Source organism: Canis aureus, chromosome 8 (assembly GCF_053574225.1).
Source record: "Canis aureus isolate CA01 chromosome 8, VMU_Caureus_v.1.0, whole genome shotgun sequence".
NCBI lineage: Eukaryota > Metazoa > Chordata > Mammalia > Carnivora > Canidae > Canis > Canis aureus.
In genome coordinates, this window is record NC_135618.1 from 58145337 (window position 1) to 58159490 (window position 14154).

Sequence of the window (14154 nt, forward strand, 5' to 3'; positions counted from 1 at the left end):
GAGAAGCTCAAGGGCAGCAGGCCTGATGTATTTTCCCCTTGGGGATTTTTGTCTCAGGTTACCATATTCTTTTACAAAGGATCTGATGACTGATTCATTGATTAAAGTAAGGGTGGTGAATGTGGTAGCTTCATCTCCCCTGAAATAAAGGATACAAGAAGATATACCACAGGACCCGCTGAACCTGTTGGAAATCATGGAAAAGCTATGTTTTAATGATGATTAAGATTCTGTACCCAATTCCAGTTTGGGGGGTGGGTGGTTCTCCACACCAAGCAATACTCTAGCACCAGCTAAGTGTCCTGTGATTCAACTCAATTCTGACATCACCTGACTCGGCAGACAGCATCAGTCTCCACAGGTGAAGGGCTCCATCTCACAAGACTGCACCCCCTTTGGATGCCAATGGCAAGTTCCAGTTGTCATTTGTGCTTCTGACTGACCAGCCATAGATCGGAGGTTCCAACCACCTTTTCCTTGGGTTTAATTTATTTGCTGAAGTATTCACAAAACTCAGAGAAACATTCTAATTTATTACCAATTTATTATAAAAGCATATAACTCAGTAACACCCAGATGGTAGCTATGCATAGGGCAAGGTATGTAGGAAGGGGCCCATGGCCTCCCATGCCATCACCACATGAGCTAGTCCCCTAGAACCTCCACGTTTTGCCAACCTAGAAGCTCTCTGATACCTGTCTTTGGGGTTTTCATGGAGGCTTTATGACATATGGCATGCTTCATTAGCTCATTGGTCATTGGCTATCGATTCCTCTCTAGCTACTCTAACCCCCTCCTCAAAAATCAGGGAGTGGAACTAAAAGCTCCAACCCTCTAATCACAGGGTTGGCTCCAACCCGCCCTCATCTTTCGATGTTTTCCAAAAGCCACTTCATTAACATAACAAGTCCTTTCTCTCTCTAATCAGAGGACATTCCAAGAGTTTTAAGAGCTCTGTGCCAGGCATGGAACCGACACCAAATACATATTTCTTATTATACAATCAAAATGTCACTATGATGACACACTAGATGATGGTCGTGGTGAGGCCAAGATGTTGTGTACCATGCTCATTGTGTGAAACCCACAGTTTCACACAATACTGTCTTTATAAATGGTAACTCAGGGGGACACCTGGGTGGCTCAGAGGTTGAGCGGCTGCGTTTGACTCAGGGAGTGATCCCAGAGTCCTGGGATTGAGTCCTGCATTGGGCTCCCAACAGGGAGCTTGTCTTTCCCTCTGCCTTTCTCTGTGTGTGTCTCTCATGAATAAATAAATAAAATCTTTAAAAAAATGGTGACTCAGAAGTTCAAAATAAGCCAGGGTCACAAAGCTTGTAAGTGGTGGTGCCTGGACATTAATGCAGAGCGTTCCCTCTTCACCAACATGTCAAATGTCACCAACTGGTGTCCAACACTTAAATCCAACCTACTGATATTTTCTGTCTGACCTACAGAGTGCTTTAAGTTCTTTGAATTGGTAACCAATATTGAAGTATAGGATTTGGGATCGTTGTTGTTTTCATAAGACTAAAGGCATCCTAGTTTCTGGCTTCTGGAAGATTCAGAATGTCTGACATCACCAAGGCCATGATTCCCACGTGATAATGGGTATCCAAGACTGTGCACTTTTGACCCGCCTGTGGCCACCATTTTGCCAAAGTCCACACCCAGATTATTTCTCTTGTTAGGTCATAGGCTGACCCCATTAGCATTTGTGTTTTCAACCTTCCTATTTCTACAAAGGGCAGCAGCAATGTGAGCTGGTGGTCGGCCACTGGGATACCACCCAGTGACCTGCCTCTGGCCCTAGCATAGGAGACTGGCTCTGGGACCTCATTGACTTTCCAGATCCCTGAGGAGCCTGCTGAGGCTCTGGTGGAGGCTGGCTTGATAGGAGCGCAAGTAACTGGCCCAGACGTAGCCATAGTATTTCTCTTAAAAAAGCATGACATGAAGTTAGATCAAAGATGAAATTGGTTTGGGAGGGGCAGGTCTTGTGCTCTCCGCGCTGTGCTTGCTGGGAAGAAACAGTCCTCCTGGCGCTGACATGCTCCACACCAGCTCAGTGAATTCCCCCCGAAACTGTGAAATTGCATAAAAAGATCTGATCAAAGCCCCCATCGGCCGCCAAGCTATAATGACTTCTGTGATTTTTCTTAACCGGATTTTAATTTTTATGTTTATTATTTGGGGACTGATGGAGCAGAGGAAATGGTTCAGCCTCTGGATTCCACTTTTGCTCTCTCCTGTGAAGTACTTTAAGGACTTGGGAAAACTCAATTGCAAAAGAAAGGCATTTGGCTTTCAGTGTTTCATGTTTTGTTCCTGCTCCCCAGGCTTGGAGACAGCTCAGGAACTTAATTAAAATCAATGGAGAAAAAGAATTGAATAAATCACAACATGAATATCTCTGAAAGTCTGTATCACTGCACAGTGGCGTAGAGGTGGAGAAAGACATTCTGTTCTCTCTCTCCCTCTGGAAAGGGAGAAAATTAAAATTATCTCACAGTGCACTTTATGTCTTTTCTCTCTCTCTCTCTCCCCCCACCCCTTCTAAAAGCAGAAATCTGAGGGGTAGACCATCAAGAAATCAAGGGTGTGTATCTGCCTCTCATCCCCAAGAGTGGTAACTACCATGCAGAAAAGACCTCCATCCATTACTGAACATGAAGCATATGATATTTGGCTTCCTCAAGGAATCCTACAAAGTCATGGTGCTTAAGCCCCATTTTGCAAATGAGGTTAAGTAATTTCCCCCAGTCTAACTGGGCCACATGCACATCATTTACCTTGGACTTGATAAATCTGCAAACCAGTGTTTGGGCATTGTAGACCAATTATTTCCAGGGAATCTGAAGCTTGCCCAGAAAGGGACAAGAGAGGTCTCTACAGGAACCCCCATCTGCCCCCTCCTTCTGGGCACAATTATACTTAACCACTCCGTCCCTAAAAGAACTGAGTGAGTTCCTTAGGGTGCCAGAGGAAGAAATTCTCTTCCAGTCTTGAAAATGCAATTAGACCTCTACCATCCCTCATCCTCCATGAGTAGTTCTTGCCCAGATCTAATCCGAATGTTTTGGGCTGCAGGCTGATCCCATCCTTGGGTACATAGGGAAGTAAGGGATGGACCCTCTTCTGCCCTCATCCGCCTACTACCCTCCAACCTCTGCAAATTTCTGCCCTCTTGCCAAATGCAACACCCAACCCCGTGCCTGGTGCAAAGCTTGTGTTTATTGAATGTTAATTCCTTGTTGCCATTTCTTCTTTCCACTATGAGCCCTGGGGCTGCAGAGGTCACTAGCTACCCTCATTCATCTCTTGGAGTTGCTTACAGTCTAGAAAGAAGGACCACCCTTCAAGACATAGCTATGAAGCAGAAAGGTAAGTGCGATCATATACTACTGAGGATCCCCAGGGAAGGATCTGCTCTGCCTTTTATGACCCCTGTCCCCCTCATGTCACTGTGCCTAGAACAAGTTGCCCTTGGGGAGAAGGCCAGATGCCATAAGTATTCTCATCTCTCATGCCATCCTCACTCCCTGAACTGAGGATACTCAGTAAACTCTTCCTTATTCCGGAATATTCCTGCCTCCACGATTCATCTGGCCAAACTGTATTTATCTTCTATACCTCTGCTTAAATGCCACTCTCCCAGAAAAGCACTCAGTAATTTGCACCTAAAAGCTAGTGCATGTCCTTTGCTGGATGCCCAAGCTACATTGCACCCAAAGGATTCCTTCTCTAAACATGTACACATTGAATGAGTAGTCAGTGTTTGTCTCTCCTGATAGACAGTGAGCACCCCAGCAAGGTGAGGAAGATGGTATTTTGGTTAAATCTCCATGGTTAGAGAGGACAGACTGGTAGGAGAGAGTAAGTAGACAAAGCATGAATATAAAAGATATTTTGAGGGCTAGATTACCACATGTGAATTAGCAAACTATCGCCCCAGCTATGCCATATAACAAATCACCTCAAACTCAATGGTTCATGGCAAAAAGCAGTCACTCTCATGCTCATGGGTCTCTAGGACCACTGTAGTTCAGCTGATTCAGGTGCTGCAGGTTATCTGCACTGACTCCAGCCTCTGGGTTGGCTCAGGTGGGCTCCATGTGTGTTTGTTGTAGACCCAGACTGAAGGGGTTTCAGTGCACGCTTCTCATGGCATATCTACAGAGCCCCTTACAACCTTGGCCCAGAACAGACACTCTGATGCTCCCATCCCCATCCAGGCTAAGCCCCAGACTAATGGGGTGGAGAAGGGTACTCTGCCTCAACTGGGAAGAACAGCAAAGCCACGTGGCAAAGAGCACAGATACTAGTTTAATACCGGAAGGGTGTGAACAATTGCAAAGACGATCCATCCCTCACCACAAGAGCAGGCTGAGGAAGCAGGACTCAGAGCTCGTACCCAGGTTCTTATTTGTTAAGTGGCTCAAATGTGTGTCACTCTCTGAGGTGGAGAGCACACTTGAGGGGGATGTTGAGCTCAGTTTTGAGCACACTGATGTGTATAATGGCCAAGACACATCTGAATAGAAAGTCTGGCTTCCACTGGCTCCATTGGTCTATGTCTCAAAGGGAAGGTCTGGGATGAGATCTAGGAGCAACCAAAGGTTTGGGGGATGGAGAGGGTTGTGTAGGGTGACTATGGGAGGGTGGCAGATATCACCGACTGGCTGGCCTGTCCCCACCTCCTATGCAGCTAGGGGTGGTCACGTGACCCAGTTCCAGCTCATGAGATGAAAGGAAGGGTTCCCTGGAGGGCTTTCGAGAGATTTTTGCTCCACTGGTAAAATAGCAGATACATGGAGAGAGATGTTGGTGTTACTGCTTATCACTGTCCCTGCCTTAAACGCACATGGATGCCCATTGCTACAGCAACCTGTGAGATTGACAGGTATGGGAAAGAAAAGTTAACAAACTAAAGATGTTGAAAGGAAAGTGTAGAAAAAGCCTAGGTCCAAAAAAAAAAAAAAAAAAAAAAGAGCCTAGGTTTTTAATGATATCACCAGGCAACTTCTCAGACCTCCGAAGATCATTTTAGGGAAACAATGAATATCCTTATGATTTGAGCCACTGTTACTCAAGTAATCTGCCATTCACAGATGAATGTCTTCCTGAATGATACGAGGGCTGTGACTTAAACCCCGGGGAAAAACAACAGATATTTAATGGGTGGGCAAAAGAGGGGGAGTCAGGAACATAAAATAAAAGGAGAGAGATATCTAGGAATGTGGAGAAAATATCAAAATATAATCAGGCCCTGTCCTGCAAGCAATTTCATTACAACAATGCATGACAATTAGTCACTGATTTTCACTGGCAGGAAACCACTGCTGTAGACGAAAAATGTATGTTTCCCAAAATTTTGAATGCTGAAATCCAATGTGTTGGGGACTGGGAGATCGGGCCTTTGGGAAGTAATTAAGTCATCAGGATGGAGCCCCCATGAATGGGATTAGTGCTCTTATGAAAGAGACTCCAGAGGGTTCCCTTGCCCCTTTCTACCACGTGAGGACACAGGAAGAGGACCGGGTACAGATCAGGAAGTAGGTCCTCACCAGACACCAAATCTGATGGCCCCTTGATCTTAGGCTTCCCAGCCTCTGGAGGTATGAGAAGTAAATTTCTGTTGTTTACAGGCCACCCAGTATGTAGTATTCTGCTATGGCAGCCAAACCAACTATGATAAATCATTGATGTACTTAATGAGGGGAATAGGGTATTTTGGGGACATGGGAGGCTGGAAGATGGAGTGGAAGATCACAAGCACTGAGGAGTATAGTAGATACTTGAGAGCAGCATGGAATATTCACCCCTCCTCCCTCTTGGGTGGGATATCATGCCTAATTCCTGGACTGAGACACAAGACCCAGAGATGATCAGCTGGCCCTACCAAATCCCCTCAACCACAGTATTAGTTCAGAGGTTGCCATGTACCCAAAGTTGGGCTAATCAAAGTGGTATCTGGGCCATGTGTTAGGTGACAGGAAGAGATTCTCTCTCTCTCTCTCTCTCTCTCTCTCTCTGTTACAGTATTAGGGAGGAAAGTAAGAAAATATATTGCTCTTCATAAAAATGCAATAAAAGATGAAGTACAAACAGCCCCTCTGTTATGTTGAAATATTGTCATTCTGTGATTAACACTCCATGCATCAACCTAGTATTGCAGATACTCTTTTTCACACTGGACTTGAACTTGGAAGGGTGTGAGGATTAAGCCAAGTTGTCATCATGCAGATAGAGAATCTGAAAATGGATCCACCCCAGAAACAGCAAGAAGGAGGAGTGATCTTGTGACCTTATGTGAGCACCTAAATCAAGCCATATCTGAAGCCAGGACATCCTGAATTCTAGTAACATTCTCAGTTTGCACAAGAGTTGTGTAGGGTTACTACTTGCGTATCAGTTTCCTGATAAAAAGAGTGACATGAAGTGGAGGATGTGGTGATGAGTGACTGTCCTTCTTATTCAAAAGCTGGTGCTAGCAGGCAATAATTAACCCTCTCCCCAGTCCTCTCTTAGGATTGTTCTGTTAGCCACCATCACTTGGCCAGTAGCTGTCATTTCCGCCTTTCATGATGGAAAAGGATGGGAGGGGCCGCCCAGCTCCTTTAGTCCCTTTCTGTCTGAGTGCACTGGGGCCTCACACCCCTTTCCTCCATCTGGAGAAAATGAGCCACTCACCTGATTTATCACTCCTTGTTTCCATTTGCTTCTGCTTTTATCAGCTTTCAGTATGATGCTCCAATGTTCCCAAAAAGTATATCTGAGGAAAGGCACTGACTTCAGAGTAACCAGCAGATTCTGTGCTATGATGCAGTCCTGTTGAGATTATCCATGCGGGGCCCAGAGCTTTTTGCCAAGAGCTCCTAATAATTCTCTGAGCATGGCTTGCTTCAAGCTCTGAATCACAGAGGGGCAGAGGCTGCTGCTGGGGGCTAAGTGATTGTAGCTGTGCAGGTTAGAGGTTCACAGGGAGCCAGCGGATCACTGTAGTCACAGGGATGCTCCGTGTGTCATTGGTACCCTCCACCCTTCGCCCCAGGACCTTGCTCAGGAGAGAGACAGGAAGAGGTAAAGGGGCCAGAAACATAGAGATGTCCTGATGTGAGAACCTTCTGATATGCCCAGTCACCCGGTTGAGATGAACTGGAGAAGCACAGTCTGATGTTTTTAGCTTAGCAAGTGAGATCAAAGAGACCAGATATGGACGAGAGAGATTGTGTGCTACATCTATCAGGATGCGGTTAGGAACTAGGAGTCCATCTGACACCAAATACAAAACAATACACCCAGGCAGGGTCAGGGAGGGGAGATCCGGGATAATGTTAAAATATAAAGTCAGGATCACAAACTCAAATGACTCTAGGGCTATAGTGAGAAAAATAACTGGATGAACTGTGCTGGGAATAGATCACGGAGAATCAGAGAACTAAACCAAGATAAGCACCTCCTATTCAACTCAAACTAAGTAGGAATGGAGGTCAGTGTTGTCCATTTATGCTGGAAAAGCCATAAATGAATAGAACTTTTTATTTAAAGTGGAATCATTTAATTTTTAAATATTGGCAACCAATTCTATTTTTTTTTCTTTTCAAAAAACAATATGAACTTTTGATTTCTGGCTGGGCATGTAAGGAACTTAGAGACTATCACTCAGTCCCAACAACAAGTAAGAGGCTGAGCATACTGAAAAACCCACAATTCTTCTTAGATACTTCAAAGAAGTGAAGTCACAAGGTAAGTAGTTGCCTTTAAAATCAGAGAGACAGACAGGCATATACAGGGAATCCCAACTCACCAGCAGAAACCCATGGGCAGCAACCTCCATGAATCTGCACAGGAACCAGTGCTGGGGTAGGGAAATCTGAACTGCAGCTAACAAGTTGCTGGAAGCTCGGTGTGGACAATCAGCGAGAAGAAAACTGCAGTGAGACCCCATCATTAGGCTGGGAGGAAGGGCACACCTCTGTGAGTTTTACCTACAGGAGCCCAATCTAGTTCTTGCAGAATATGGAGTAGGGGAAATCCCTTTATACTTCTGGTAGGGTGAAGGGAAAAGAAACCATTCTGACATCACCACATTCTGTTGTTGTTGTTGTTCTTCTTCTTCTTCTTTTTTAAAGTTTAATTTATTTATTCATGAGAGACACTGAGAGAGAAGCAGAGACACAGGCAGAGGGAGAAGTAGACTCCCTGCAGTGAGCCTGATGTGGTACTTGATCCCAGGACCAGGGGAAAACAACCTGAGCCAAAGGCAGACACTCAATCACTAAGCCACCCAGGTTCCCCAACGTTCTGTTCTTCTTAACAGGGCCTGCCCTCAAGAGAAGCTATATTGCTGGAGCCCAATCTGCTGTGGTTCCATTAGACCCAAACCCACCTAGAGAAGGGAAGTACCGAATCCCAGTCCCCTTTACCAGCTCTGTTCCACCCAAGGAAAAAACTATTGAGAAGCACTGATGAAGTTCACATTTCAGGGACACAGGCTCACCAGAAGACTGAGATCTAATCACAGCACCACAGAATGCTTCCCTTCCCTCCACGCCTTAGGACTACATCACTAAAGGCCTATTGCTGCCATTCCTTTTCCCTGGTGCATCATATCCACCTTTAAACAAAAAATTACAAGGCATACTAAAAGGTAAAAAACAAAATTGAAGAGTCCAGATAAAATCAGAAATAGAATCTGATATGACAAGAATGTTGGAATGATCAGACCAGCGATTTTTTTAAAACTATGATGAATTTTTAAAAATTATGATGAATAAACTAAGGGCTTTAACAGACAAATACAATATCAGTGAGGGTAACAAACATGAGAGACACCTAACTCTGGGAAATGAACAAGGGGTAGTGGAAGGGAAGGTAGGCAGGGGGTTGGGGTGACTGGATGATGAGCACTGAGGGGGGGCACTTGGCGGGATGAGCACTGGGTATTATGCTATATGTTGGCAAATTGAACTCCAATAAAAAAATTTTTAAAAAAGAAGATAGAGATCATCTAAATAAACTTTTATCTTAAGTTTAAAGAAGTGGAATCAATAATGAACAATCTTCCAAAACAGAAAGCACCAGCCCCCAGGGGGTTCACTGTTGAGTCCTACCAAACATTTAAGGAAGATATGACACCAATTAATTCTTTACAATCTCTTCCAGAAGATAGAGGCTAAGGGAATGTTTCCCAACTCATTGTATGAGGCTGGGATTACCCTAATACCCAAAGAAGACAGAGGCATTATAAGAAAAGAGAAATACAGACTGATATAACTGTCATGGACATAGAAGGAGACATGGACTTTAAGAAGACCTAAACTGAGAAAAAGCCATGAGGATGGCTATGGGAGGTGTGTTCTAAGCAGAAGAAACAAGGGCAAGATCCCCAAGGCTGGAACACATCCAAGTAAGAGCAAGAATAATGGAAGAAGAGAGCAGAGAAGCAACAGATGATGGACTTTCCCAGAGTGAAGATTCTGGATCTTACTAGGAGTGAGCTGAGAAGTCACTGGTTGTAAGTGGAGGAGCAACATGACACGGCTTGTCTTTTAATACAATAGGTATTAATCTCAGTCCATAAACTCAGAAAGGAAAGGAATATCACCTCATTTTGCTCAAAGCAACCTGACTGTGACTCTTCTCTCCCTGGAAAGAAGGCCCATCTCAATAATTACAGCATCTCTTCCTTGGTCTAAAGTCATTCTTGGGGATGCCTGGGTGGGTCAGTGGTTGGGCGTCTGTGTTTAGCTCAGGGCGTGATACCGGAATCCGGGATCGAGTCCCACATCGGGCTCCCTGTGGGGAACCTGCTTCTCCTTCTACCTATGTCTCTGCGTCTCTCTGTGTGTGTCTCTCGTGAATAAATAAATAAAATCTATTTTAATAAATAAATAAATAAATAAATAAATAAATAAATAAATAAAGTCATTCTTGGATAAAGTGATATGCATGAGGACATGCATATCCCCCTGCTTGCTCTCTCTCTCAAATGAATTAAATAAATAAATAAATAAAATCTTTAAAAAAGAAAGCCTGCCTGCGTTTGAATTCCACCCCTATGTCACTTATTTGTTGAGTCCACTAGGGCAAGACAGGCAACCTCTTTGAGCCTTTGTTTCTCCACTAGATCCAGTGACATATAAATCACATAGAACACTTAGTGCAGTGCCTTGTACATAAAAAACTTGCAGGAAATGGTATCTAAGATTTTTGCCACAAACTGCAGGCCCCTGGAATCTGGAATTTCTATCCTACCCAGGCCCTGCATCCATGAGTCCTGAGCCCGTTACAGGCTCTGTTCTATACCAGGAAAGCAGAGCAGACCAGTGTGATGTAAGGGATTGTTGGCAGGTGAAGGCAGAGAATGCAAATGAGTGTTTTAAATAAGATTTCAGGGATGAAAGATGAGGGTGGTAAAAAAGCATGGATGGAAGGGTAGAAAGGATGGCGAGAGGGAGCATGTTAGGTAGAGAGTTGGAAAGCGGGAAGAAATCAATTAGAGGGGAAGAGGGATGAAAAGGAGAGGACAGAGGGAGGGAGGGAGAAGAGTATTGGAAGGCAAGACAGGTGCGCTCTGACACCTCTTTGAAAATCTAGAGATTTCTCTGGCCAGAGCCAAGTGTCACTGTGCTCTGGGCCTGGTCCCAAATGCCCAGTGGTGAGTTATGGCTAACCAGCCCCAAGTGCAGCGGCAAGCCCACTGTATCCACGGCTTAATAAAGGAGTCGTCAGTTTATTGTCAAGAGCATGTGCCAATCTCATCCAAATCAATTAATTCCTTAATCATGCTGTGAATGGAGCAGGATGTGAAGCGCCCATGTGGGAGCTATGAATATTAGCCGTATTTAACTGCCAAACGCTTCTGATACCATAAAGCATCCTTGAGGTTGCACAATAAAATCCAAAGTTTAATTGGTGGGTAACAAGGCCCCAGGCAATTGTACCTTATTAATGCTGACAACAGGAATATGTATGCAAGGCCGCGACAGCCGGCTACTTAGAGCAATGCCAGCCGTGGGCCCCAGGAACAGGAAGTGATTAGTGTGGCCCAATCGCAAAAAGCTTTAGAATCTCTTTCACCAACGGATCTTTTTCAAACACGAAGATGTAAATACATCATCTCTCTCACCCAGCTAAACCCCAGGGGATGTTTTGAAAAAGGTAGAAAAGTTGAAGGTAGAGACATATGGGTGCCGACAGGTAAACATTGGAGAAAGATCAGACAGGCAGATTGGGGCCACCCTCTAAGGTTACACAGGTTGTGTACTGCACAAGGCTCCTAATGGAAGGTAAGTGAGCAGGGACTGAAATTCTGGCCTGAGCTCTGCCCACCAAGCCATGTGCTGTCTCTGGCATGAGGCTATCTCTTCCCCTGAGAAGGGCAGGGTTTTCTCTAATCCAACCATCCAGAGGGTAAATTGCTTAAGCTCTTTGAAGTAATTTTTCCATTTGAAGAGATCAGACTAGATGAGAAGGTGTCTTCTGAATGTCATATTACTTAATCACATTTGGTCCATTCAGGCGTCCAACAAACATGTATCAATGTCTACTATCATCTATGCATTAGCCTAGAATCTGGAGATAAGGCATGGGTCTTCCCAAGGTGGTGGAAAGAAAGAATCCCAGGCAAATAATGACACCAGCAGTACTTTGGAGGGGAGAGTGGGAGCATTCCTGAGCTCTGGCATAGGAAGTACCTGTGGCCTTTCTTCTGTAGCCCCTCTCCTGCAGACTCCCTCAGCAAAGGCAAAGAGTAGCACATTAATAATGCATTTGTCAGATTGCTTTGTCTCTTTCTTACCTGTCACCACTGCCAAGCTGAGATCTCCTGGAAGTCACAACTAGGTCTTATACATCTCTGGCATCCCAACATCTAGCCTAGTGTCTGACACACAGTCCAGAGTAGTGATGGTTAAATGGTTAGAATAACGTTGTTACATTCTAAACACTGTAATAAGCACTTTTATACACATGACTCCTTCATTCCTTATTTTTGCTCTGCAAGGGCTCATTGTCTCTCAGGCCCCCATCGCTCTCTAGGCCACACTGCAGTGGGTGGCACACATTTTGTATAAAGGGCCAGGATCATAAATATTTTAGGTTTGATGGCCCTTAAAATCCCTGTCACAACTACTGAACTCTGCTGCTGTAGCACGAAAGCAACCACTGACAACATGAAAACCAGTGAATGTGCCTGAAATTTATGGACACTGAAATTTAGATTTCATAGCTTTTCACATGTCATGAAATATTCTTTTCTTTTTTCTTCAACCATTGAAAAATGTAAAAACCATTTTTAAATCATGGGCCACACACAAAGAAGCAGCAGGCCAGCTTTGGCCGATGACCCCTACTTTGCCAACCTCTGTTTTACTCTGTGATTAGGGGGCTAGATGTTTGCATACTATGTTTCCCAGAATGCCTCGATGCCTGGATTTCTGTTGGTTTTTTCCAGAAGGAGGAACTGCTAGAAGATTGACAGGAAGAGAGAAGGGGCTCACTCTTGTCTAGCTTCTGTAATATCCCTCGAACAGCAGAAGATAGCTGAAGATCTAGCCACTCCCAGCACTGGTCATTCAGTGCCCCCAGAGATATAACACCAGCCAACTGGTGTCCCCCGAGATGTGAGAACCATCTGTGCAGGACTTCTTTTCCATCCACGTACCCACCTACAAGGGATCCTCTTAGGAGCTCCTACGTTCAGTAACGTTACCTCTTCTCTTTCAGTCCCCAGCACTAGGGAATAGTTGCTGCTTCCTGCATTTCCAATATTTAGGAAGCTTTGACCTTCCCTTTCTGTTTTCAGGTTCCTAACACCTGAGTTACCAACTGCCTGTATTAAATCTGAGATATCTAGTGTGATTCCTGTGTTGCTGACAAAACCCCAACTAATAATAGGTCCATTTTATAGGCAAGAAAACTGAGCCTGCAGGAAATGTGAGCCTTATCTAGGTCTGTGTAGGTAGTAAGTCAGAAATATTTGTTCAATATCACAGATGAGGGAGAAGGTAGATTTATATTGGAACCCATGACTGTCTGACCCCAAAGCCTGTACCCTCTTAGCCAGCATATGGGTTGAAAGGGAGAGTTCACCACTCATACTGCTCCCAGTAGAGCTCTGAGCACCCTGCAGGTGCTGTGTTCTGATAGCTGAATGAATAAATCAATGGATGATCTTGTCTTATCTCTGAGCTTAGCATTGGCTTGGGCATGCAATAAAGTGTAAGAGGTGAGTGTTGGAGAAAAAATAAAGAAACTAATGTGAAGTATTCCAGCTGCACATTAAAATCTCAAAAACTTAAAAACACGCCCAATCCCTACTCTAGAGCAAATGGCTCAGCATCAGGCATCACTATTTTTTTATGAGTCCCTAAGCGATTTTAACATGTGGCTGGGATGGAGAATTGCAGCTTCAGAGAAAGCTTTGCTAGGGCCCAGTCTTGCTGGAAAGATCACTAGAGCCAGGTGTGGTCATCCCTAGCAGGCGGTACCATCCACACCATCCCAGGGAGCATGATCACATCTCAAGGGGAAGGTCCCTTTATTTAGGCAGCATGAGAATCATTCCAAAGGGGCAAATCAGAATGATTCAATCACATTTTCTGGGCACCTACAATATGCTAGGAGTTGTGCTGTTAAAATTTATCTTAATGGATGCATAAGTCACTTAACATTGAGAAGCTAATAGAAACACAGACAATGGTCAGATCACAGAAGACAGTAAAACCCTGACTCACAATCTCTGGAACGGTCAGCCTAGAATAGTCAGGACATAGCTAACAACTGCCAATTTCTTTTCTTTTCTCTTTCTTTTCTTTTTCTTTCTTTTTTTCTTTCCACAGCTTCTAGTCAGAACCAACCAGAGAAAGCCAAACATGCTTCTTCCAAGGCAAGAACATTAAGACACTTCTAGTTTTCTCAGCACCAGGTTCCCCATGCCAACAACCTCCAAATGGGGCATACTGAAGCCTCTTCCATGAGGAAGCTTTCCTGCCCGTGGAAAGCCTTTGAGTCTCTGGCAAATAGGAGTGGTGGATGCTGCCTATGTTCCCTTGCTACAACAAGCTCTGTTCTCATTTGGGTGATCTTTATTTATTTCCACATTTTTTACTATAATATTTTAATTGTGCCATTTTTTAGAGGTGACAT

At 44.4% G+C, this 14154-nt stretch overlaps 1 long non-coding RNA gene across 1 annotated transcript; it reads right to left on the reverse strand.

Annotated features, from left to right (window-relative positions):
• Nucleotides 1-577: 577 nt before the first annotated feature.
• On the reverse strand, nt 578-8045 carry LOC144318141 (uncharacterized). The gene is made up of 3 exons (XR_013383981.1): nt 7811-8045; nt 6694-6831; nt 578-2085 (listed from the first exon to the last, which is right to left on the reverse strand). It is a non-coding gene; the product is annotated as an uncharacterized LOC144318141 (long non-coding RNA).
• Between the last annotated feature and the right edge of the window lie 6109 nt (nt 8046-14154).